Here is a 26,443-nt window from a genome sequence, read left to right as displayed (position 1 = left end):
AAATGTATTAAAATTTTATCAGCTTTCCAAATAGAATAGTTGAAAAAAATTAAATAATGACCTTCAACATGAAAAGTTGTAAATAAACTTTAAATAGCGTCTAAAAGTACCGTCTGCACCACCGAATATTTTGCAAAAAATACCATTGTATAGCTCGATTCATGATGCAACTTTCATCTGAAGACACCAAAGTGGGCCATTAACACCTTGAAGAGTTATGAAAGAAATAATGACAATAAATCTCTTTTTTTACATCGAAAACAAACAATGGTCGAACAATTAGCCGCCGACCGTGGCCTAGAGGATAGCGTTCAAGTCTTCTAAGCCAGAGGTCATGAGATCAAGTCTTGGTCACGGCAAACATAGTACTCTTTCTGTGGGTTGGTGGTGTTAGCATTAGTAAAATGCTAGCCATTATATCCTTGAAAGATGTACGGATTAGTCTTAAGAAAATTTAGATCTCTTCAAAGAAACATGAAGTTTCACTGAGATCCTATATGTGTGTGTTCGTTTTAAAAAAAAAACTGCACTCACATATGGAGATAACAAGCACTTTTAACAACATGGAAACAAAAGAACTTACCAAAGCAGGTAAAAAACACTGCTTTTTCGTGCTTTGTAGGGTGTTTGCAGCAGAACTGACTTTAAATTTTAACCAAAATTCTGAGTATCGTATTGTTTAAGTGATATAACTAATAATGGGAATGTTGCTTTTACAACCTGGTCATATACTTATTAATTTTTCGATCAAAGATCATTGTGAAGCATAATCAATGCCAATAGTAGAAGGTTCAGTCCCTGTGTTTGGGATCACAAAAATGTGATTAAAAAATGAAATATAGACGTGCTTTACATAGTTTTTATATCGGGAGCTAAGCACTGGACACCAAAATCCTTTCTCATTGATCAAAAAAGTATGAGAAAGTGGCACAAATGTTGTAGAAATAATCAAAGAGCTCAGTACGGCCAGCCCAGGCTGTAAAATGATGAAAATATGATACTTTTACCGTATTCGTTTTCTACATTCGCCCAGTTTTGAGGTTTACCATACTAGAACGAACATAATTCGTTGTCAGTGTTTTGCTACCTCGATCGCTCACACACGAATGTTCAGTGTTCCACCGTCCATTTTAAATCAAATCTGGGGAATTACGGATGCAAAACTTAGCGCATAAACTTCTAAAAATGACAGTAAAATGTGCATAACTTGTTGTGACCTGGTGCAAAACTGGGTATAAACGAATACGTTATTAGATTTTTGGATATATCATGAAGTAAGTTAAGCTGCAACAATCTACCGCCCCTTCTTTCATAACAGTCCCATATACAAAAATAAGCAAGCGAGACAATCAGCTTTTTCTGTTTTGGAATATATTTTAATTGTGACCACCACTTTCAGCATAAACGAAAATCGTTTCTAGGTTGTCATAATAAAACGTTAGGCCTAAAATTTTCGAAATTGGATTATTGGTTAGGTCGAGAGCGCCATTTTTATTCATTATGGGACTGTTAATCGACCATATTTGAAACCTTTTTCGAATCTACTAGCATAACAGTCCCATACAAAATATATTTTTCTCACCAAGCTACTTTCTAAGACTTAAATTTGATCATTTTTGAACTTCTAAATGCAATTGTCAGAAAAAGAAACATACTTTTGCAAAAAAATATCATGAATTCCACATTGTAAGTTGAATCTTTTTACGATTTTTGATTGCATCCGATAGTTTTTCGCTCAGGAAGTCATTCCTAAGAAAGTCAGACCTGCCTTCGAAAACTAGTGTGCATCATTTGAGATCAAGTGAGTTAAAAAAATGTTTAAATGATTCAAAGCAATAAACCAAAGACTATTTCACCGAAAAAAACATTGAAAAGTAACCAAATCCGTGGTATTTCACATATGGGACTGTTATTCAGGTATATTTCATATAGGACAGCCACGAATTGATATTTTTTTTCGAAATTTCTAGAACAAAACCTCTTTTTTTAGTCTTCTATGTTGAAGCCTTATGTTGACCTAAAATGACGAAAATTCATATGGGACTGTTATGCGAGTAGGGGCAGCCTGAAAAGGACGAAAAAATAGTGTTTCTTACCAGCTTTGATAAGTTTTTTTGTTTCCATGTTGTTATAAGTGCTTGCTATCTTCATATGTGAGTGCAGTTATTCGACCATTGTTTGTTTTCGATGCAAAAAAAGAGATTTATTGTCACTATTTATTTCATAACTCTTCAAGGTGATAATGGCCCACTTTGGTGTCTTCAGATGAAAGTTGCATCATAAATCGAGCTATACAATGGTATTTTTTGCAAAATATTCGGTGGTGCAGACGGTACTTTTAGACGCCATTTAAAGTTTATTTACAACTTTTCATGTTGAAGGTCATTATTTAATTTTTTTCAACTATTCTATTTGGAAAGCTGATAACATTTCAATGCATTTTGATGTACTATTTTATAATTTACGTTGAGAAACAACAGAGTTATGTAGCTTTGAAAAATGGTCATTTTTTATTTTCAAAAAAATCTAACCGAAGCTAACTCAAAAAATCAGAGGTGCAAAGAGATCCCATCATGAAACATGCAGTGCCGATTCTAACAGCCCGACGTCAGCTCCGAAAAAATCATCTTGCAAAGTTGCAGACTGATTCTATTTCCCTTACGTGCAGAGCGTCGAACGTGTCTGCAAGTAAAAGTCGCGATGACTGCACGTTACGAAAATTTCAAACTTGCAAGCCCGAAGATAAAATCCCTTGAGCCGAACAGAAAGAATCATTTCCGAAGATAGCTACAGTCTGCAAGTTGCTTGCATGCAGCGCGATGATGCGATGTAGGTACGTTTGCAAATTTGCAAGTTGCAACTTACAAGTTACAGGACGGTGGACTCGTTCTTGTGCGGTTGGATTCGTTCCACTAACCTAGGACCGACCGAACCGAGTTCATGGAGAAAGAAAGTGATAGGCCGAAGAGCCACAGCCACCGACCATCAATTCAGTTGCCGTTCAGCCATCGAAGCGTGCGTGTGTAGCGTATGTACATGGCTGTCTGCAAAACACTCGGCGCGCCGCCGTACTACAGAAGTAAGGACATGTTGGAGTTGTTGTTGTTGTTGGTGCCTTCGTGCTCGTTTCGTTTCCTTCTAAGACGGATTCGAAAGGAAGTGGTGCCCAAATTTTATTTGAGTTTTCAATGATCATTCTAGGGTGTTTAAGATAAATCATCAAAGCAAATAAAAACTAATTTGTTTTGATTATAACTTTGTCATCTTACAAGTTATTTATGAATACAAAAGTGTTAATAAAAGCTTATCTTAAAAATGTTGGAAAATCATCTTTATTGTTTTATAACACAGCTGCGGCCCGAAAAATTCAATCCATTCTCCATGGATAGGATCACTTGATAAAATAGAATCACATATTAAAGATTCAGTATTGAGAGCAGGGTTGCCAACATTCACAAATTCAAGGAGCTTGAAAAGAAAAATCAAAGAAAATCAGGTTAACATAAAATGATCGAGCTGAGTGCCTTTTTTGGTCACCGTTGTAAAATGAAATGGAGTTGATACACATTACCGTTCATAGTTCTATTAAATAAGCTAAGTGCTCACTGTCACTTCAACCTTTAAACGCGATGTTATTTGATTTCATGCCATTAATTCATATTTCGTATCAAAGCGTTTTTTTAATGTGATTCAGCGTTTTTCAAATATGTGATTCAGCAGTTGTTTGAAAATCTACTTTTTTGGACTTGTTTTATTTAAATTTTGATATTTGAGATACTTATCAAAGCCTTTTGCAAAAATTCTTCATAGTAGTTCTCGCGAAGTTAAACTTAAAAGTGGCAGATTTCAAAAGTTCGTTACGAAAGATACGCAAACAGTTTAAAAAACTTGAATAAAAAATTCCGATTTGTATGAAAATGTTCATTCATGTTAATCCTTTAGTCAATTTATTTTGATAAAAAGTACATAAGTTGCTGACTTTGAAACATAAATCAATAATTTATTCAGTTTCCATACTTCTTATTTTGAAGATTATGCAATTGACTGATTGATGGGCGAAAGCGTGATATGTTTAACCGTGAAACGTCCAGCTTTTTATAAGCAGTTTCGTAATATCTGAGATAAATAGCAACCGTTGAGTAAGATTTTTAAAATTTAAGTTTCTACGAAGACTGCAAGTAATTTTGGCTTTGAAGTAAAAGAAATTTTTTCTTCCTTCTGTTGAGACGAAATTCTGATGAAATTTTATACCAAAATGAATTATAGATATTTTTCAAAGTTTAACTTAAAACGCTTTACAGTCTTCAGCAAAGAAGTAAAAAATAATATATAGACAGTTATTGATTTATCATAGCACTGATTTTTAAAAGCCTTATCAGTAATACTGGATGCGATAGACAAAATCTGACCAAAAATTCGAGTTCAGGACGCGAAATTAATTAAAACCAAGTTATAAAACTTTGACAGAAGATTCGAATCAAACAGTGTGTGAAGTTTTTGAGTTCAAGGTTGGAATGACGACGAGCAAGCACTGAATTTCTATTGAGTTTTGTACCGATCTGTAAAAACTTTCTGTAAAAACTGTAGATAACTTGGTAAAGATGACGTGATTCTTATACATGTCTAAGCAAATGAAACTGAATTCTAAAATTGAAATTCACACAATTTAATCTGTGATCCTACTAATCAAGTGATCCTGCCTTTGGAGAATCGATTGAATTTTTCGGAACGAAACTTTAAAGAATTTTAAGGCAGCTCTGTTATAAAACAATATAGATGATTTTCCAACAGTGTTTGGATCAGTTTTAATTAACAACTTTGTGTTTATAAATAACTTGTAAAATGACAAAGTTATAATCAAAACAAATTTGCTTGTATTTGCTTTGATGATTTATATCAATCACCCTGGTATGATAATTGAAAATTCAAATAAAATTTGGGCACCACTTCCTTTCGAATCCGTCTTAGAAGAAAACGAAACGAACACGAAGGCACCAACAACAACAACTTCAACATATCCTTGCTCTTGTCGTACGGCATGCCGCTTCGCTGGCTGAACGGCAACTGAATGGATAGTCGACGGCACCTCGGCCTATCATTTTCTTACACCATGCCATGGATTCGGCTCGGTTTTAGGTTGGGTTGGGATGGATCAAATCGAACCGCACAAGAACGGGTCTACGGTTCTGCCTGTAACTTGCAAGTTTGCAAACGTACATCGCATCATCGCGCTGCATGCAAGCAACTTGCAGACTGTAGCTATCTTCGGAAATGATTCTTTCTGTTCGGCTCAAGGGATTTTATCTTCGGGCTTGCAAGTTTGCAACTGTTCCTAACTTCGGAGAATCGTTTGTAATTTTCGGAACGTGCAGTCAAAGGATTTTACCGCGCGGTTGGCTTTTAGGTACTTGCAGACACGTTCGACGTTCTGCACATAAGGGAGAAAGAATCAGTCTGCAACTTTGCAAGACGATTCTTTCGTGGCTGACGTCGGTCTGTTAGAATCGGCTAAAAGTCGTGCGCTGCATGCTACATGTAGGGATCTCTTTGCACCTCTGCAAAAAATAAAAATGTTAGAAATCTGAAAAAATACATGTGTTTTTAAGTCGCAAAAATGAACCAAATTTTCAATTTTGGGGAAAATCTGAAGACCCCCGGCGCAAACCCGTCAGATAATAAAAAAAAATCCCCATAACTCAAAGAAACTTTTAGTAAAACTTTCTACATTTAAGAAAAACTAATCATAAAACAGTGTTCAATTAAAAAGCGAAAAAAGCACACATACAATTGAAAACATGCAAAATGAGTCTTAAACTTCGGACTTTTTTTTTTGGAAATTTTTAAGTGAATAAAACTTAAATATACCATTGTACAAGTAGATCATTCATCTTGAAAAGTGGGATTATCTCCAAAAGAGATTTTCATCGAATGGAGTATGGGAAAGATAGAAAATTATTTTATCATTTGCATTTAAAAAATTAAAGGGCAAATCTATTCGAGCTTCTTAGAAAAAAACTGGGTTAAAAAAAAGTTTTTCGTGATAGGGAAAGAGAAAGAAAATTATTTTGAAATTTTATTGATAATCCTCTAAACTTTATTCTTCTTCAAAATAAAAAAATAATTAAATCGATAAACACAGTGAAACAAAGCATACGTGGCCAAACATGAGCCAAATTTCTTAAAATGACGAATATAAAGCTTCCAACATTTCGAAAAATCAAACAACTCATTTTGATTTATATTTTTTGTGAACCCGAGCAAGGCCGGGTAAAATAAGCTAGTTTTTTAATAAAAGCCAATTTCAAAGACAAAAACGGGTTTGTATAAAATTGTGAATCCAAACTGACGAATAAAACTAGTTTCAAATCGTAAATGTCATGTAAAGTTGCAGAAAGAATTGTCTTAGGCCTAGAGCGATAAATGAGAAAATCCCGCGAATGCAACATGTTTGTTAATACTTATTTAAAAAAGCCTTGTTGGATGAAGTAATTTCTCGTTACTACGGTTAATTCATTTCTTGAACTGAGAAATTTTATTTGGTAAAAATCTCATTGGGGGGGAATTAAAATCACACCCCCCCCCCCCCCCCTACCCTCCTCCACCGTTCGCACGGCCTTGCTGCGGTGAAAATTTTCTTGGAGAAAATCTTCATGAAGCATCCACCCTGCTTTACATGAAATGTACTGCAAGAACCAAGGAATATTTTAGATCCAAATTTATTTAATTTTTTTAAATTTACATCTACAGCACATCTCTGATGGTTTTTTAAAGAAAAATTATGTTTTCTTGTAACCAGTTTTAAAATATTTTTCGCTTATTCAGAACTGAGTGAATGGATTTTTATTGCATTTTTCGACAATAAAAACAACCAAAAAAATGGAAGGTGTAAAAGCTTGCAGCGGTCTACACATATGATTGTTTTTTCAGTTTACAAAAATTCTTGTCGGTCTAATCTATTATATAAAATTCTCTTGTAACGGTGTTTGTAGTACTACTCCTCCGAAATGATCCAACCGATTCAAATAAAATTATTTTTAGAATATTCTGTCGGCATGCGAATCGGTTTATATCGAACAAAAACAACAAAAATTCGCATCAATTGTCCGTAATCATTAAATTTGTAATAAATTGAATCAAATTAAAGTCATGGCCTTCAATTTTATCGAGTATTTCTTTCTTTTCGGCGCCGGGCGGTTTGTTTTTCGTCTCCATGGTCGAGGCGTCTCGAGCAACCGTCGTAGGAGGTTAGTAACTATGGCATAGCATACTGTTTAGTGAGAATATTTGGGCGCGCATTTCTCAACCAAGTATAATTTCAATGCATGTGGTGGCCATATGAAGCCTAGATGTGTTTTTTCTTCTTGATTCCTAGATCATTTGTACAGCACACAGTAAAGAATGACGCTTACATTTGATCCAGATTGATATTTTGTCGATCAAATCAAAACCATTTAAACGATATGAAAAAATTAAAACTTTAATTCGTGTTATTTAAAGAAGGAATTGTTGTCTGAATAATATGAATTTAGTACTGATGCGTATGAAAAAATGGTATGACTCTTTGCGGACATTTGAAAAAAGAAAAATGGAAAGATTTGGTTTATAATCCAATTCGCTAGAAATATTTTTCGAACATGTACAAATGTGCTTCACAGAAGTTGTATCAAGCGCCATTGATTTTATAGAACAACCACAAAATCCGTTGCAAATGAACAGACACATGAACTGAACAAGAACCTGTCCTTTAAAATAGATTATATAGGATTGATGTTCATTTAAAGGCCGAATACAAAGAATTGCAAACGTTCAACATTTACAAAAAAATGTATGCATGGTTTCTTAATTTATAAATGGTTGGGCCCAAATACACAATCTGACTAAATAAACTTAACTTTTTTTTTTAAATCGTTCACCAAAAATCTGTTTACAGGTTCCCTGTTTGTTTACACAGAATTCAAGTACGTACTTAACATAAATGTGTGTTTTTGTTTAACAAATTTTGACTACATAGAAGAGACTTTAGATCCGATTGTTTGTTGTAAATTTTTTTTGTGATTGATTTTCCAGAAGCATAATTTTTTTGATAGCAGAAGCAGAATTTTTTTTTAAAAAGTTTTTATTATGACCTAAAAGTGTTGAAAATAATATTAACTCCTGTCATCAAGTGGAACACGCCTTTTAGCCATGAAACATATACCAATTTTTCTCTGAAATAGTCAGATAGGGTATCCCGAGTGTTAAATTTGAAGCGGATATTTAAAATTTTTAAATGTCGAGGTAAATTTCGAGGTAAATGTACATGAAAATTTCCAGAAAAAAGAATGAAATGATCGTAGCCTTAAAAGATTAGTTCTTTTTTATGTATTTAATTTTTACAAACCTGCATTCCACTTAAATGTTATTGAATCTTGAAAATATCACATAATCTTAAACAGAATCGCAAATCACCTTCAACACTGTTTAGGAAAATTTTAAATCAGACAACAATGGTTTAAATTGGCAGGTATGTCTTTAAGGAAAAAATGAAAATAAAAATGCTTTAATACGGTTGAATAACAAAAAAATTAAACATAAATTTTCTCCTTTCAAAACCAAATTCAATTCCTTTGAACATTAACCCAATAAATAAAGTCTTCTTGATTTAATTTGCATTTTTTGCTCGAACAAATAAAAAAAAAGGCGAACTTTTTTTTTGAACATGATTTTGATGAAAATATGGAAATAAAAAACCACTGCTTCCAAAGGCGAGGAAAGCGAAGCTGCTTGAAAATGGTTTGTAAAAAATCTTATCTAATGTTTTTATTTCTTCAGTTCTAAAAAAATATACCATCGAAAGCTACTCGGGAGCTAAAAGTGCTGCGCTAGGCAGAATATTGGGCAAAACTCCATAAATTGTCCCGATGTTAAAAATTCTTCTTCCATAAAGTTTTATATGCTATGAATTCCAATAAATGAGAAACTTTTGATTTCGATTTAAACCTTAAAGTGAACTCGAGCAAAGCGGAGAAAATCAACTAAATGGTATATGTACAATAATTAAAACATAGATATAATCACATATGTTATTTATGGAACAAGTTATAAAGAGTAGATTTTTTTTAAGCAAGAGGCTTGCCAAGTTTGATGGTAACGTTGCAGCGTTGAGTGCTGAAAAAATCGAATTTGCAACGGGAAGCTGTTACCTGATTTCATTCGCCAATATTCAAAGCATCCGAATCAAAGAAAAGTAAACGAAAAGGATTCATGTAATATGCATGTAAAATTGATAGGAGAGAATTTTTCAATAATTTATGAAAAGACCCGTGGAATTGAGTTAAAACTCCTAGATTTGATTCCGGTATAATTGAGTGGGACAATTCGAGCAAACGGAAAAGATGGATATGTTAAAAAACTAGGACATGTTCAAGAAAGCGATACGATTAACAACTCAAGACTTGATGTTGTTTTTAAGTCAAACAGCGAAAAAAAAATTAAATTGACGCCAAGTTTAACATGGTAAGACGAAGTTTACCGGGTCTGCTAGTTTTTTATAAAAAAAATCTATCGACCGTAAAGCAAATACAAACAATTCTGGGATCCATCATCAAGAATGGGACAACGCTTTTGCGAATCTCAGTATTTACAAATGCATCCATTTTGAAAAACCGATCAGGTCCCTGACTTTTGATTCCTTAAAACAATTTTTATAGTTATCATCAATATGGTTCGAACTTCAATTTTAATTTTTTTTTCAAATGATCGAATGCATCCAACCTACATTTTATCAGACCATTGTGAATCAAACCACGTTCCTTGGTAGAACTGTATACTAAACTGTATTCTGCGCTTCCAAACCATTTCTCGTTAAAAAAAATCGTTTCTCATGTGTGGTTATTGAAATTCTTAGCACATTGAAAAGAAAAATCAACAACTAAGTACCGATGAATCACTCCAGTTGTTGTTGTAAAACACGATCGTTCCCCCGTCTAGGGTGCACTTAGTTGAACGAGCTTTTGGCGTTACACGATAAACGACGCATGGTAGTTGATCCGATGTTGGTTTGAATGTCTTCAGAAGATGTTTGGAAATTCTACTGGATTCTGAACGAATAGTAAAATAAATTTTGCCTAAAAAGTATTGAAAATTTTCATGTAAAATTTGATTGTAATAAAAAATTTGGATGCTCCCATCACATGAACCAACATACCCTAACCGTAAACCATCACGAACGAGCGATGATTCACGGATCTTTGAATTCGAAGCAAATTTGCTGAAACGCTTGATGAAATTCATAAATGACTATCCGTATCCAATTTGAAAAACAACACACAACCGTAAACCGTAACCGTATGAGAGAGCGCGATGTGTGGAAAATTTAGATCATTTGGAGAAGAGTCAGCCGGTAGCAAAAGCAAATACCTAGCTACTAAAAACGAAGCAACAGTAAACGGTTAGCAGCGATCTTTGGCGCCTATCAATTCTACTATACTTAAAGTATAACGTGTATGCTTGAACTAATACGTCCGCGTCAAATTGTGATGAAATGGATCGATAAACCATTTTATGCGTTCGCGCATTTTTTAAGGTTTCGATGTGAACTTCATAAGGTACCTTAGTCTGAATGGGGGCATCGAAATTGTTGTATAGTTGAAGGCAGATATTGAAACCAGCACAATACCAAATTATGAGGTCCAATCTCAATAGATCTTTATAATTTAAAAAAATCAATAAAAAAACCAAATAAAACCTAGCCTTTAAAGGTGCACCCTACTAAGTAGTTCCTAATTTGAGAACTATATTGACTATAAATTTCTTCAACGTCTACGACAATATTTATTAGATGGAATATAGGGTAAATAGTTATTTATGATCCAAAATTTAAAAAATATGTTTTTGTTCAAAATCTTGAATGTCGTCTTAAAACTTTCGACCAAACCATTGGAATTTTTCCAGCAAAAAATTCACCTGAAAAACTTAACATTCAAGGTTCACGTTTTCAAATTCCTTCGGTTTGTGTGTTCGGTTGGTGAAGAGTGAAGGCAACCACCTGTTAATATGTATGACGAGAGAGAAGCAAAAAAAAGGCTCACCCGCATCGAATCGGCTCGATTGAGATGGTCTTTCAAGTTGTTTGAAGTTTCGTTATATCAACCACACAGTTGTGTATTACACTTTCCACCTGAAACAACACCAATGAAGACCATGAAGCCATTCCAAGTCCACGTACACTTATGCTGGTGGGCGGATGATGGCAAGTCTTGAAGCCAAACCAAAGAAAAAAAAATGACTTGGAAAGAAATTTGGCTGAAAACATTTTACAGCCTGGAGAAAAACTTGCGTTTCAGTAGCTGCCAATACCAATAGCTTGGCCATCGAAGTAACTTTAAAAAAAATTAACATTCCAGTTTCAGCTTGGATGTTGGTGAACTCTGATAGCGATAGGAAAAAGAATGTTAATGCAATTTAATATCAAAATAATAACAAAATAATAGTTTCTAATCACAAATGTTTAGCCACATTAACTAAGTTGATTTTCCCTAATAAATTTGAAAACACAAAAGACGTAGGGGATTTTTTTTTATTATCTGACGGGTTTGCGCCGGGGGTCTTCAGATTTTCCCCAAAATTGAAAATTTGGTTCATTTTTGCGACTTAAGAACACATGTATTTTTTCAGAATTCTATGATTTTTATTTTTTGAGTTAGCTTCGGTTAGATTTTTTTGTAAATAAAAAATAACCATTTTTCAAAGCTACATAACTCTGTTGTTTCTCAACGGAAATTATAAAATAGCACATCAAAATGCATTGAAATTTTATCAACTTTCCAAATAGAATAGTTGAAAAAAATTAAATAATGACCTTCAACATGAAAAGTTGTAAATAAACTTTAAATGGCGTTTAAAAGTACCGTCTGCACCACCGAATATTTTGAAAAAATACCATTGTATAGCTCGATTCATGATGCAACTTTCATCTGAAGACACCAAAGTGGGCCATTAACACCTTGAAAAGTTATGAAAGAAATAATGACAATAAATCTCTTTTTCTGCATCGAAAACAAACAATGGTTGAACAACTGCACTCACATATGGAGATAGCAAGCAATTCTAACAACATGGAAACAAAAGAACTTATCAAAGCTAGTAAAAAACACTATTTTTTCGTCCTTTTCAGACTGCCTCTACTCGCATAACAGCCCCATATGAACATTCGTCATTTTAGGTCAACATTAGGCTTCAACATAAAAGACTAAAAAAAGAGGTTTTGTTCTAGTAATTTCGAAAAAAATATCAATTCGTGGCTGTCCTATATGAAATATACCTGAATAACAGTCCCATATGTGAAATACCACGGATTTGGTTACTTTTCAATGTTTTTTTCGGTGAAATAGTCTTTGGTTTATTGCTTTGAATTATTTAAACATTTTTTTAACTCACTTGATGTCGAATGATGCACACTAGTTTTCGAAGGCAGGTCTGACTTTCTTAGGAATGACTTCCTGAGCGAAAAACTATCGGATGCAATCAAAAATCGTAAAAAGATTCAACTTACAATGTGGAAGTCATGATATTTTTTTGCAAAAGTATGTTTCTTTTTCTGATAATTGCATTTAGAAATTCAAAAATGATCAAATTTAAGTCTTAGAAAGTAGCTTGGTAAGAAAAATATATTTTGTATGGGACTGTTATGCTAGTAGATTCGAAAAAGGTTTCAAATATGGTTGATTAACAGTCCCATAATGAATAAAAATGGTGCTCTCGACCTTACCAATAACCCAATTTCGAAAATTTCAGGTCTAACGATTTATTATGACTACTTTGAAACGATTTTCGTTTATGCTGAAAGTGGTGGTCACAATTTAAAAATATATTCCAAAACAGAAAAAGCTGATTGTCTCGCTTGCTTATTTTTGTATATGGGACTTTTATGAAAGAAGGGGCGGTAGATTGTTGCAGCTTAACTGACTTCATGTTATATCCAAAAATCTAATAACGTGTTCGTTTATACCCAGTTTTGCACCAGGTCACAACAAGTTATGCACATTTTACCCATGACCATGACCATGACCAGGTTGTAAAAGCAACATTCCCATTATTAGTTGGTCGGGATTCGACCAGACAGAACTGAACGCCATCAGCATTTTTTCGAGTCACTTGCATTTAACGCACAAATTTTTTCAACTATAGACGAAATCTGTTGAACTTAATGAATAGAATCAATAGTTATTAATCCAAAAAACACATCCCAATGAATAATTTCAGTTTTTTTGGTCTCGCATAAGAATAACATTTGTTTCAAAATCTGCAGTTTAAAATTTTTCTCATGGCGTTCAGTTCGGTCTGGTCGATGCCAGGCCAGTTATATCACATAAACAATACGATACTCAGAATTTTGGTTAAAATTTAAAGTCAGTTTTGCTGCAAACACTCTACAAAGCACGAAAAAGTAGTGTTTTTTACCGGCTTTGGTAAGTTCTTTTGTTTCCATGTTGTTAGAAGTGCTTGCTATCTCCATATGTGAGTGCAGTTGTTCGACCATTGTTTGTTTCCGATGCAAAAAAAAGATTTATTGTCATTATTTCTTTCATAACTTTTCAAGGTGTTAATGGCCCACTTTGGTGTCTTCAGATGAAAGTTGCATCATGAATTGAGCTATACAATGGTATTTTTTGCAAAATATCCGGTGGTGCAGACGGTACTTTTAGACGCCATTTAAAGTTTATTTACAACTTTTCATGTTGAAGGTCATTATTTAATTTTTTTCAACTATTCTATTTGGAAAGTTGATAAAATTTCAATGCATTTTGATGTGCTATTTTATAATTTCCGTTGAGAAACAACAGAGTTATGTAGCTTTGAAAAATGGTTAATTTTTATTTACAAAAAAATCTAACCGAAGCTAACTCAAAAAATAAAAATGTTAGAAATCTGAAAAAATACATGTGTTTTTGAGTCGCAAAAATGAACCAAATTTTCAATTTTGAGGAAAATCTGAAGACCCCCGGCGCAAATTGTCAGATAATAAAAAAAAATCCCCGTAGACACTTACAAATACTCAATTTCTAATCTTTCGAAATTTATGAAACAACTACCATTTTATCAGTTAACTTGCAGATGAAAGCACTGTGTGCCGTCATTAATGGTGGAACAGTGCTATGGACTGCCTATCGTTGCAAAACGGAAACAATCTGAGCGGATAGAAAGTTTCTGAACAGCAAAAGGCTTTTTCCCTATCGGAAGAACTCTGAAACCACTAGTTACCAACTCTGCTTGTGGTGTTGAAAATAGTCCAACTGCAGAAAAGATAAGCTTATCGAAGCTAGACCAGCTGCTCTGAGGAAATTGCGAGGCATAGACTTTCTGCTAGTTCAGAAATTTATATAAGCAAGTCTAGACATAATAAGCTTGCAGATGACTCGATTTTATCCAAATTAACCCGGACATTTGACGCAAAATTTGGGAAAATTTCTAACCGGCCCGGTTGCTCGGATTTCGTTGAGAATATTCCGGATTTATTCACTTTATATTGAAAATAAGGAAAAAAAAATTAAAATTGAATAATTATTTTTTTATTTTTGCGTTCTCCGAATACAAATTTTTTTGATAATGTTTCGTAAAAATAATCAAGATAAAAATTATGATTTAAAATCAGCTGATTTCTTTGGATGGAAGAAAATTGTTTCAAGTGTTTTTCTTCTTGAATTTTACTGAGAAAAACCTGGATTTTTACCAAATTTGCCCGGAAATTTTCCGGATTTTGGGTTGAAAAACCGTACTTGTTCGGCCCAGAGACGTGGTTGAAAAATTCAAATGTGTTAAATAGAACAAGACAACAAAGCTGTTATCTCTAAAAATCTCGAAAAAAAAATATTTTTCGAGTTATTGCACTTTATTTGAAAGATTTAACAAAATGTGATTTGAAGATCTTTTTTATCACAAAATGAAAAAAATTTGATAAAAAAAAGTTATTCCAACAAGTCAATCGTAAGATAATAATATGAACATCTAAATGCCAATTTTTTTATCCCCAAAATGTATGTTATGGGTTTAATTGATCGAGTTCAGAAAGGTATATTCTTTTCTGAAATGATCGTGCGTGATCATTGATTATCACTAAATAACGAATATTCGTCCAAAAACTAATGTTTATCCAGAAATTATCTGTTGGAAAAGACTGAAACAAAATCTTGAAAGTCGCGTCTTAAAGTATGCAAAGACTTTAAGAAATAAGATAAACTCTAAGAATTTTCTTTGTCTAATACTCACAAATATTGTGACATAAGAACTAATATGTCAGAAAAAGGCAACGGGCCTTTTATCTACGGATTTTGCTAGAATTTTGCCTAGGGTCAGGGCACCCTCAATTAATTAGCACCCTCAAAGATCAAGTCTCCTTTAACTTAAAAAATATCGCAATTTTTTTTCTCACGCAAATGCTTCTAGTTCGCCTTCGGTTCATGTTTAATTCTAACTTTGGAGCAAAGAAACATGAAATTAAAAGCTTGATAAAAAGTTGATAAGATCCACGCTTCAGCTTTATATAAGAGATTTTCTTTTTACGAACCGGTCAAAGGAAGAAAAGGAGAGATCGGATAGAGTATCAATCGATGGACCACCCATTTATCGTAAATCAGTTCACTCAAATCGTGAATGTCGAATAAGAGTATTCTCAACTTTTTGGAGACATATTTACGAATTGTCTAAACTGCTATCCGACTCAACTATTTTTGGGCAAAGCTTGTCGTAAATGTATGATAGAAAATCATTCAATACCAACTTGTTTACGATGCTTATTGAAAGTGTCATAATATTCGATTTGGATTACCATTTCTTTTGCGATTTCATGTAAGCTGGGACCGTTGCTTTTTAGAATATTTGGAAATCTTACACTGTTTAATGTAAAGTGGTATTGAATAGCAAAATAATCTGACGGTTTTGATAAGAAATGTGTGAAGTAACATCTAGTGTGGAGATAAAAATGAATAATGCCAAATTTACATACAAACTTAAAGCCCTTTGAGTTAACCAAATAAGATGAAACTTGGTTTTGGGCCTACAGAGAGACCATCCATCGAATTAAGCCCCCAAGTTCGAATTCATTTCGTGAAATGACGATTAATCTGTCAAAAACTCAGAATCTCGCTTTAACACGTCCGGCTCTCAAGATTAGACCTGGACCTTACACTTTGAAGCTTCTCTATCAGTGTTGTTTTCTCAACTCTTATCCTGAATAAAAATTTATATTTCAACAATCAATTTTCATAATTGATTGATGTTCAGTTTGGTTTTTATTTATTTTTTTATACTTCCTTTGATCTGATTCAAGTTAAAAAATTGAATATTTTACTGGACAACCGTTTCAATTGCCTCACATCAAGTTTTATCAAGTGTTCAAAACTAGAACCTGGAAGAACAAGAAATAGATAAGCAGTTTTTCGTCAAGGATTCGCAGAACGATTCTATTCTTAGCACAGGAGAACAAAATTCAGTATTTGTAAACTGTTTAAATTTTATATAAAGGCTTCAAATCATATTTATCATATAAAAGTATAATATAATTCTAATTCTAAAGAGTGGAAAGCTAGAAATTTACAACAAAGTTTTAAATGATATTCACACGCAATATATGATTAAATCCTCTGAAATAGAAAAGGAGCTTCAATAGGAAATTTCCTCAGGAAATGTTCAGGATCTTAGAAGGTGTGGGTAAAACGAAGATCGCACAATTTTCCTAAAATGGCTCCTGATCCAAACATCGCCCTAACTAACACAATCTTCCTGAGATACTTGAATATAAATTTGCAGACTTATAGATGTTTTCTTTAGCTGGTGGTATTGACTTATCATTGTTTCAGATTTTTTCAAAACAAGTTTTTGAGGAAAACTGGAACGACAGATTGATGGTTGATCCTAAAAAGTATCTTACTAACAATTCTTAATTCATCCCTCTTTGAGAGCTAAGACGTGGCGGGCGCCATTATTGATCATTTTCTAAAGAGAGAGCATGAGTTTCGTGCAATGAGAATGAGTTGCTAATCCAAAGCTGCATTCTTTTGGCCCTTGAACAAAATTTATGGCCTCGATCAATCACGGAGTAGCAATGACCGTCGATGTGGAACTCGTTCTACTAAGCCACGCCAGCGATCAGGAAATTCGAAATGCATTGAATGATTTCTTACAATGTAATATTCTATTTTTATTAAAACCATAAGAAAATGGTGGTATTGTTGAAGACTTATTAAAGCATTTCGGGCTTAATGATTTAAAGTGGATATGAGTAGTCAAACAAGCTAGGCTATACTTCTTAGGCTATATGAATTTCGTCAATTTGCAGCCTTTCAAATCTATGTTGATAACGAGAACTCGCATAGTTTCAAAACAAAAAAAAAGCAGCCGTCATCTGCGCTTCTTAAGTACGTCTTATTAATCGGAAAAAACATCCCTTCAAAACAACAAAGCTTTCAAATTTGCGCTCATCGTGCCAATTACGCCATAGTCGCGAACTGACAATAATTCAGAGTCTAGTTTTAACACGTCGGCCGCTCACAAGATTATACCAATAACTTATTGGTGATTTTGTTTACACTTTGAAGCTTCTATTTCAGTGTTGCCAAGTATTTATTTATTTTTACTTTTATTACTTTTTTGTTCTTCTGTACATTCTCCACACGGAACATACCCCTTTTTGTTGAACCTACCGTGCAATATTTTTTTTTAGAAAATAAACAAAAAAACAATCAGTTCCTCAGTTCTTCATTTTTTTCACTCACTTTACTCCCGCAGAATGTTTCATAATTAGTTAATCTAAGCCATCCATACCAATGAAAACTGTCAACTAATTAGCAGTTGGCAAAAGCTACAGCTTAGAGGAAGCTTAAAACATAAGAAAATTGGAAATGAACCTATTTTTAGAGAATTCATCAGTTTGATGGCTTCAGAAATCCTTGATCCATGTGCTTTCCGATCTATAAAAAAATTATTGGCAGTGGTAGTAACCACCAATCCTTTTTTTTATCGAAAAGATTTAATAAATGAAGAATACGCACAATATTCACTTTTCATACAAGTTAAAATATCTCAGTGATTTGTGGAACAATTTTAACAAAAAAAAAATGTATAAAAATATAGCTTTGATTCAGTCTTTATATGTTTCAATATTTAGGAAACAATGAATAGAGTATGTAAAAACTACAAACGAAAAAGTACTGAATGTCAAGTTCCTAAGTCCCTGTGTTTATGCAATTTTTGTTATTTTATTTTGATTGCCGCTGGGATATATTCTTTTTTAAGTTTATGGCATGTCTACAAGTTCTGGTTCTTATTAGAGAATAATAAAGACAGATTTCGATCTTCACCGATTTCGCAAATTTATTTTAAACATAAAAAGATCAGCACTAACTCAATTCAAAACACCTAAAAAAATGTGTATATTTAATTTACTAACTGATAAAAGTTGTGCTGAAAATTAACAGACATTAGATGATGCTATTTTTTAATTACTGATATTTACTTCATGTTTGAGAAATTACATTACACTTACTACAAAAATCCAGCTGGTGCTTGGCAAAGGATCACACAAGTATTTTAAACTGTCAATAACACAAAGCCCTTAGCTCACCTTTCCACCATCTATTCGTTTCTTCTACCCAAAGCGCTCTAGCTTTGACCTTTCCACCTAACAATTTTCATTTCTGTCTTAACTTCTCTCTAATATGAATAATAATTTACCGATATGCCATAAACTTAAGGGTGGGTAGGGTCTAACGCGTATAAAAAAACACCATTTTCACGATTTTTTTCTAGAGCAATCGTTCAAACAAATGTATTCAAATTTTTTGCATTATACAAAGCATTGTTAAAAGAACATTTAGTAATTTTTTCGTAGAAAAATATTGAAAAATGAGCCGGGGACGGAGCATTTTCGAGGATGCCTTTTAGAAAACAGGATTTGCGGTGGACACTGTATCTCAGCACAGAATCATCTGAAGTCAAAAAATCAGAGCAAAATATTTTTAATAGATGTTTTTCTGGACCCCAACGTTTTCATTTAACTTAAAAATATTTTTATAAAATTTTTGTGGCTGTTTGAAGTAAAAACTACGATTTTTCACTTAAAAATCCGCCATTTTTTACCTCTAAAATCTTCCTAAAGTAAAAAAAATCAAAAAAGAAAAACGTTGGGGTCTGGTATTTTATATGTAAAAAATATGTTCCAAGTTTGAAAAGAATCGGATAAGTAGTTTTCAAATGACGATGTCCACGGACTTTAAAAATGTGCTTTCGAGAAAAACGCGTTTGAAGTTTCTGCTCTTGCTTTCTTGCAGTATTAGATAGGAGGACATAAATATCAATTTTTTGAAAGTGTTAGACCTTACCCCCCCCTTAAATTATGCAATTATGAAAAGATGTCAATTTAGTTTTTCGTAAACAAAAAATGTTTCTTATCATAAAACTAAGCTTGTGTAAATTTTTCAGCGAAAAAAAATGTGTTTTAGAGGGCAAGAGATAAAAATCATAGCTCCATAGACTAATAAGTTTTTGAGAGTTATTAACTGATTTGAAGCATTTTGAGGCGTTTCCAGATACTGTAAAATGGGGTGAATCGGGACAAATTTTTGACTATTATTAAAATAATTCTATAAAATGATGCTCATTTAGCATACGATTTGTTTTTGATGATGTATTTTATTGACCTGAAGCAATCCCTTTCGAGAAGAAAAAAACAAATTTTAAGGGATTTTCTACTATCAATTATGAAACATTGATTTTTTTTTTTGAGTGAATAGGGACAGTTTCTTATTTATTGAGAAACTCGTATACGTAGAAACCGTCTAACAATAAAAAGGCGTTTATTTTTCTTTCATAATTAGAAACGCAAATAAGTGCACAGTTTTTCGCTTTTCAGATATTGATTTGGTTTCTTCAATCCCCAGTAATCGCTTTTTTTATCATACACACTTCTATTTGAAGAAATGCTCACCCAATTCCAAGGGCGAAAAAACTCGAAAAAAGTTAAAAATTTCAATTCTAAACAACCTTCGAAAGCTGAAAGCTTTCCTAATTTATCATTAGTATTGCATTTTTTTCCACAATCTTGGAGGATTTTAAACACTTTTACGGTCATGTCCCGATTAACCCCACGATTATTGGGCAAGAATGATTTGTAAAAATTTGTCACCGTTCGAAGCTGTTTGAGTTAATTGTCTCCTTTTTTTCGCCGAAATTATGTTGAAAGAATTCTACACCATATATCAAATTTGTACACATTTCACACCACTTTTTGGAGTGATGCCAAACAACACTTGTCAAGGTTTGAAATTTGGAAAATTTTATACGCTTCAAAACCATTTTTTTTTTTTTCAAATGTATTCAAGCAATATAAAGTAAATTGAATTAATATTTGCTTTTACGCAATGTATCAAGGAATGTTTAGGTCCTGAAAGGAGAAAAAAATAATGTGCAGATCGCGTGACATTTGGAACCCAACATTTTTTTTCCAATTTATGTCCCTATTTGCCTGCATGTCTCTATTCACCCCATTTTACGATACTTTATAGTGATACTGACTCTTGTACAACAGCAGCAATTTGCTGAAGAAAATATCGTATAGGAAACATTCATTACCATTCTTCATAATGCATAAAAGTTCAAAAGTTTGGAAATATTTTAGTTCCACATTTTCTAAACATTGAAATGATGAGCATAAGTGCATTGAATGTTTACAGATCTGAAAACCAAGAGTTCATAACCTCATAATGATCAAAATGGAATATTTTGAATTTTGAAAAAAGTTGGGAATTTCTAGTCAGGATACTTGATCTCTGGGAATATTTGATTTGTTCGCTATATCTCGAAACCAGAATGTTTTACAAATATCAAATGATCTAGAAAAATTTAACGAAAAGAACAAAACAACAATGTTGCAACCTCAAAAATATTTCTAAAAAATATTTTTCGAGTTGTAAAACTTTGTTAGAAAAATTTAACAAAATATGATTTGATGATCTATTTTTATCACTTTAAAATGTTTCCCGTAGTAGAATATAAACTTTCTAAAGTCGTGTTTTCAAAGCAGTAGTAAACTCTTAATTTATCTTAGAAAAAGATTTCCAAATTGTATGTTATAGGTTAATTGATCCCTAAAGTCCAAAAAGATTTATTTTTTTTAGAATGATTCGTGATCATTGGTTATCAGGTTATCACGAAATAACTAATATTGGTTCAATAACTGAAGTTTATCCAGCAATTTTCTGTTAAACAGGACTCAAAATACTGTATTTATCTAAAAACTATAAAAAAGCGCCTTAAAGTATGCAATGTCTTTAGGGTAGTGGACAAACTCTAAAAAATCACTTTGTCTTATTGAGCTTGAGCTTGAGCTTGAGCTTGTTATCAACTACGGTCCACCTACGGCCCCATGGCCAATGGCATAATGTTTGCACTCCGTGATTGGTCCGAGATAATCAACATTGCACAATGAACCAAATGAAAGGTTGCTGGGAACAAGCAACACAATCTCACTGTACATTTTTGAGAACCTCCTACTTTACATGAACCAATAACGACGCCGGCCAAGTCCATGTAGTCGATAAGAGGAAGGTAAGAGCAGCACATGTGATGATTTGTTTTGCGGAGACCGGCTGTACGCCATCCCTCCACAAATCTCACGCTGAATGTATGGGGCAAGGGAATGTGGTATGGAAATCACCTTGGTAAGTGATGTGACCACTTGAAACCTATTCTCCTACTTTCTTGAAATGCCTAAGTTTCCTATTGAAACTCCTAAATAATTCTAAAGGCCTTAGAAGGTTAAAAGTATCCAATTGTAAACTTAAAAGAAGGTGTCAACAAACTACTAAAAAATCACTTTGTCTTATACTTATAAACTGAAAAATGAGAACTAATATGGCATAAAAATAGTCAGTTTAACCTTTTAGATTTGTATGGGAAAACTTTATATTTCGTTCTGAGAACAACCAAATATAAATTTTAAATGAAGGTTTGAGATAGTTTTAAAGAAATAAAATAGCAACTCCATGAACAATGTTTTGTTTTAAATGTTTTAAAATTTGAATTGTTAGTTCAGAACCATTGTATTAGGAATTGAATTTGACATCAAATAAAAAAGAATTTGTGAATGTATTTCGACAAATGAATCAATACATTTGGATACGAGAGAATGGGGATACTTGATCCCCTTTTCTTATTGTTATCATATCTTTTGGGAAAAATTTAGCAACTAGCCTTCTTTTGCATTTTCTAACAGCGTGTTATTTAAAATTTAAATATATGTATGCTCCAAATGTTGGAACGATACATGAACCCGTGAATAAACTAGAAGCATTTTCGTGGAAGTAAAAAAAAATGCAATATTTTTGTAGTTAAAGGAGACTTGATCCTTTATTAAAGGATACTTGGTCCTTCATTCCAAGAGCCCTAGTCCTTGGAAGAAAATCAAACAAAACTTTAATAAAGAATGTCAATGGACTGTTTTGGTAAAATTTTTCACATTTTACAATTTTTAAAAGTCAGAAAAAGAAAATTTCAAAACTATGTCTCAAACCTAATGCCATTGAATATTTTAGGGCGCTATTTTCTGAATTCAAGAGAAACCAACTTTCTTAGCCCTTTTTGCCTCTTAGGGATGAATAACACGATAGTGTTAAAGTCCCTGACAAATAAACAAAACAGCCCTTTTTGCCAGACAACTATTGTATGTATGAATAACAGTAATTGGATAGTCGTAATCTTATAATCAGCAATGATCACGATCTATTTAGAAGAAAAAATACCTTTTGATTTCTAGGGATCAATTGAACCCAGAATAAAGATTTTAGAAAACTTAATCTGAAAAATGTTGAGAGTTTACCATTGTTTTGGAGATATTTTTTTATGAAGTTCATATTATACTCTAACGATTTATGTATTGGAACATATATTTTTGTTTTAATTTTTCATGTCAGAAACATTTAAAAGTAATAAGAAAAGCTCTTCAAGTCGCATCTCGAGAAATTTTTCAAAAAAAAAGTTCAATAACTCATAAAACTATTTTGTAAATATTTTTTAAGCTTATAGCATAGTTGTTTTGTTCTATTAAGCACATTTTTCTAGAACATTTGATCCTTGTAAGTCATTCCAGTTTCGAGATAAAGGGATAAAGGGATCACGTATCCTCATTCTCCTCTACTTATATTCAGGGAAATAATCGGTTTGTATCACGTAAAGTAAGAACGCTTTGGTAAAGCAAATTTCCCACTTTTCTGCTCAGTAGTCCTTGTTTTTGTGTTGCTGTCATAATTTACAATCAAAGCAGTTTCATCTGAAAAATCATTTTCAAATTTATATCGCTTCGACCAGACTTTTTTGATTGCAAGGATTTTGAAAATTTTAATGGTGATACAAAAAACAATACGGAAAAGGAGGCAGAAAAGTTAAAATTAAGCTTCACATAAGCATTTCAGTTTTACGAGATACAATCTGATCCCTTTCCTAAAGATGCTTCTAATCAGCATCAAAACTTCAGTTCAGGATAATGGTAAAATCCTTATCGAAATTTTTTGACTGGTCTAGCAATCGCATCATATCATCCAGTCGACACTTCTTTAATTGCTTGACTTTTTTTTGGTAAATAAATCCAGTATAAGTAAATCAAAGCTTTTATGATTTTTTAAAAGATTAGGTTATGAATTCGACAAGAAAGAAAAAAAAACAGTCATCATTATTCGATGATTCATCACAATACATTTGAGCCATCAACAGACTACCCTCATATAATAATGGGTCCAATGGTAATAAACACCACAAAGCAAATCCCAGTCCTAATAATTAAATTTGTATCCATCAACGGTTGTTGCTGGTGGTCCAATCGTAAATTTTCCATTCCCAAGAAAAAAGGGCATCATCCCGAGCCACAAGTTTTTGGTTGGGAGCCTCTCTTAGGCTATCATTTTCTCTCTGGCACCACCAACTAAGAGCAGTCTCCAGCAGTGGTTCTGATTTATGAACAGGAAGTAGAAGTATTTCTGCCATTCACATTCCAATATGAAATTGCCGGCGGAAGTTTCGCTTACCGGAAAAACAAACGAAACACACTGCCTAAAAAGAACGCTGTAAATGGGAAATCCCTTTCGATTGGAAAGGGAGAAAACTCAAAACACATACGGGACGCCTGAGGCGTCGTTCTCATCACTGACCTTGAACTTTGCGCGAGCGTCTCCGTGTCGTGTCGGATGCTGCGTTTATCCCGTATCCGTATCCGAAAACTCGAAAACACGTGCACCAATACACTTGAAGGCTTGTCCCAGTCAGCCAGCCAGCAGTGCAATGTGAAAGGGACACACGAAAATATTACGGACGAGGGGGGAAATTCGGTGCCGATTATGCTGATGAGATGAGCGGGTTTCGCTCTCACTTCTACGCGAACTTGAACTACAACACACTTAATAAATTGGGGGGCATACGCGTGAGGAGAATTCACGTGAAGCTCTTCCGCGCTTGAAGTCGCACGCACGCCAAACCTTGTTGACCTGTATATTTTTGGCCAAATTGTTGCTCTGGGTCAAGTGGTGCTGGCTCCAATCCCTGGGCGAAAACTTGGCACCGAAATCTTGGTCGCTTGATTGAGACACTGTTCAGTCGACCCTTTCCCAACTGAGTCGAGTCGAGATGAGGCGCAGAAAACGAGCCTCGAGCTGTGTTGTAAATCTCGTTTCGATCCGGTTTTGCTTGCGGTGTAGCGAGATGTTCACTTTTTTCTTCTTCTTTTCGCCTAACTTGGGACTCTTGGACAAGACTCGAGACTTTTTCGCGTTTCACTTGAACTGTACCAAACGGATTTTTGCACGGAAACACGGAGTTGTTTTGGTTTTGCTTTCTTGTGGTTGAAATTTTACCTTCACTTGACTGGAGTTGTTGCAGTTGAACTAGTTTGCCAGCTGCAAAAGACCTGTTGTTGTTGTAACAGGGGAGTATGCACTTTTCGATTTTACACCATTTGACGAAGTATTCAGAGGGAAGAAAAAATGTGTGCTCTGCGTGTTGTACAGCGAATTTACGAGCATCACTTTTGGGTTTGCCTCGGAGGAAAAAAGCACGAATTTCACTTTGGTCGGCAAACAATTTATGTTATTGCTTCACAACTTTTGATGTTATCTCAGCTACACGAGGGAGCAAAAAATATACACACACCATACATAACACAACATCAACGAGATTGAATTTTTATTTATTGCATATCGTACAAAACATTGCTCCGAAGAAATCACGCGAGAAGAAAATTAGAAACTCTTTTATTGACGTTTCTTGTTGCGCCTCTTTCGACCATACCGATCGGCGCGCGATAGCAATTTACAATTTTTTTTCTCTCTGCACTTATCGGACACCGGCGATCTCCAAAGACCGAACACCGAACAACACCGAGCAATAATAATTCATCAGGTTTCAAACTTCCAAATTGCTAATGCGTTTGACGCGTCTTCGTGATTGAGCCCTCCTCGAAGTTCCGCACCACACATTCACTCTTTGCGTATTCTCCCATCCACTTTGACTTTTCAACAGCCTTCAGAATTTGTTCCCCTCCTTTGCTAGCATCCACATGATCTCACATCCGCAAACTATCCTCGAACTCGGTATTGTTGGATCAATGCATCAATCTGGAATGGTACGACGACCCCCGCAGCTATGTCACATACGCTTCACTGCATCCGCACAGCCGCTAAGCTGTAGCTGCCACGCATCACTCTCTACCGCTTATTTAGCAGCAACAAAAATCTCACGGACCAATCCCGTAAAAACGTCCACGCAGTCAGATCCAGGCCTTGACAGCGACAGCAACACCACACATATGCTAAAACTCCGTTGCACTTTCCTGCACACAACGCTCCCGACACGCTAGAACGATCACCGCAACGCAACGCGACGACGACGATGACTACGAATACGCTGACGACAACGACCACGACGTTGATGATGATGGTTAGCCCAACTACTTAGGAGCAGCCTCAGCGAACAAAAACAATGAGAAGAACCAACTAACAGAAACACTAACGTTCCAATAACACAACACGCGGAAACAGGTCTAACTGCTCCGACAGTCGGACACCGATTGAGAAAGGCTCCAGTAAGCACACTAAGCAGTGAGTGCGGGGCGACGCGTGGAAAGTCTGTCTACCTCCTTGCTTTGTTGCTGTCGATCGCCGCCATACAACTTGACTCGACGAGTCACCCCAATGCTTCCAAAAACAGCTGGTTAGTTTGTTGTTGTATGGGAAAACTTGCCTGGAAAATCACTTAGTCCGGCTTCAAACCTAAACCCTAACAACATCGAAACTCCCTTTTGCATAGATTCGACGAACTCCTGCGAGAGTGCCGGAGAGTCGCTGAGAGTGTTTTTTCGTCAGGTATGAGGAACAACAACATTGCCGGTTTCGCTCCCCGTCTACCATTCATACCAGTCGGTCGCCGG

The 26,443-nt window shown here is 34.2% G+C and overlaps 1 protein-coding gene across 2 annotated transcripts in view; it reads right to left on the bottom strand.

Annotated features, from left to right (window-relative positions):
• Positions 1-26,090, bottom strand: part of LOC129748728 (probable serine/threonine-protein kinase DDB_G0282963) — a 366,662-nt gene extending 340,572 nt beyond the window's left edge. For both annotated transcript variants that reach the window (XM_055743422.1, XM_055743423.1), the window contains exon 1: positions 24,174-26,090. The gene's annotated coding sequence lies outside the window, so the exon portion shown is untranslated. The remainder of the gene's footprint in view (positions 1-24,173) is intronic.
• Between the last annotated feature and the right edge of the window lie 353 nt (positions 26,091-26,443).

The sequence above is a fragment of the Uranotaenia lowii genome, chromosome 2 (genome assembly GCF_029784155.1).
Source record: "Uranotaenia lowii strain MFRU-FL chromosome 2, ASM2978415v1, whole genome shotgun sequence".
Taxonomy (NCBI): Eukaryota; Metazoa; Arthropoda; class Insecta; order Diptera; family Culicidae; genus Uranotaenia; species Uranotaenia lowii.
This window is presented reverse-complemented; position numbering and strand designations above follow the sequence as displayed.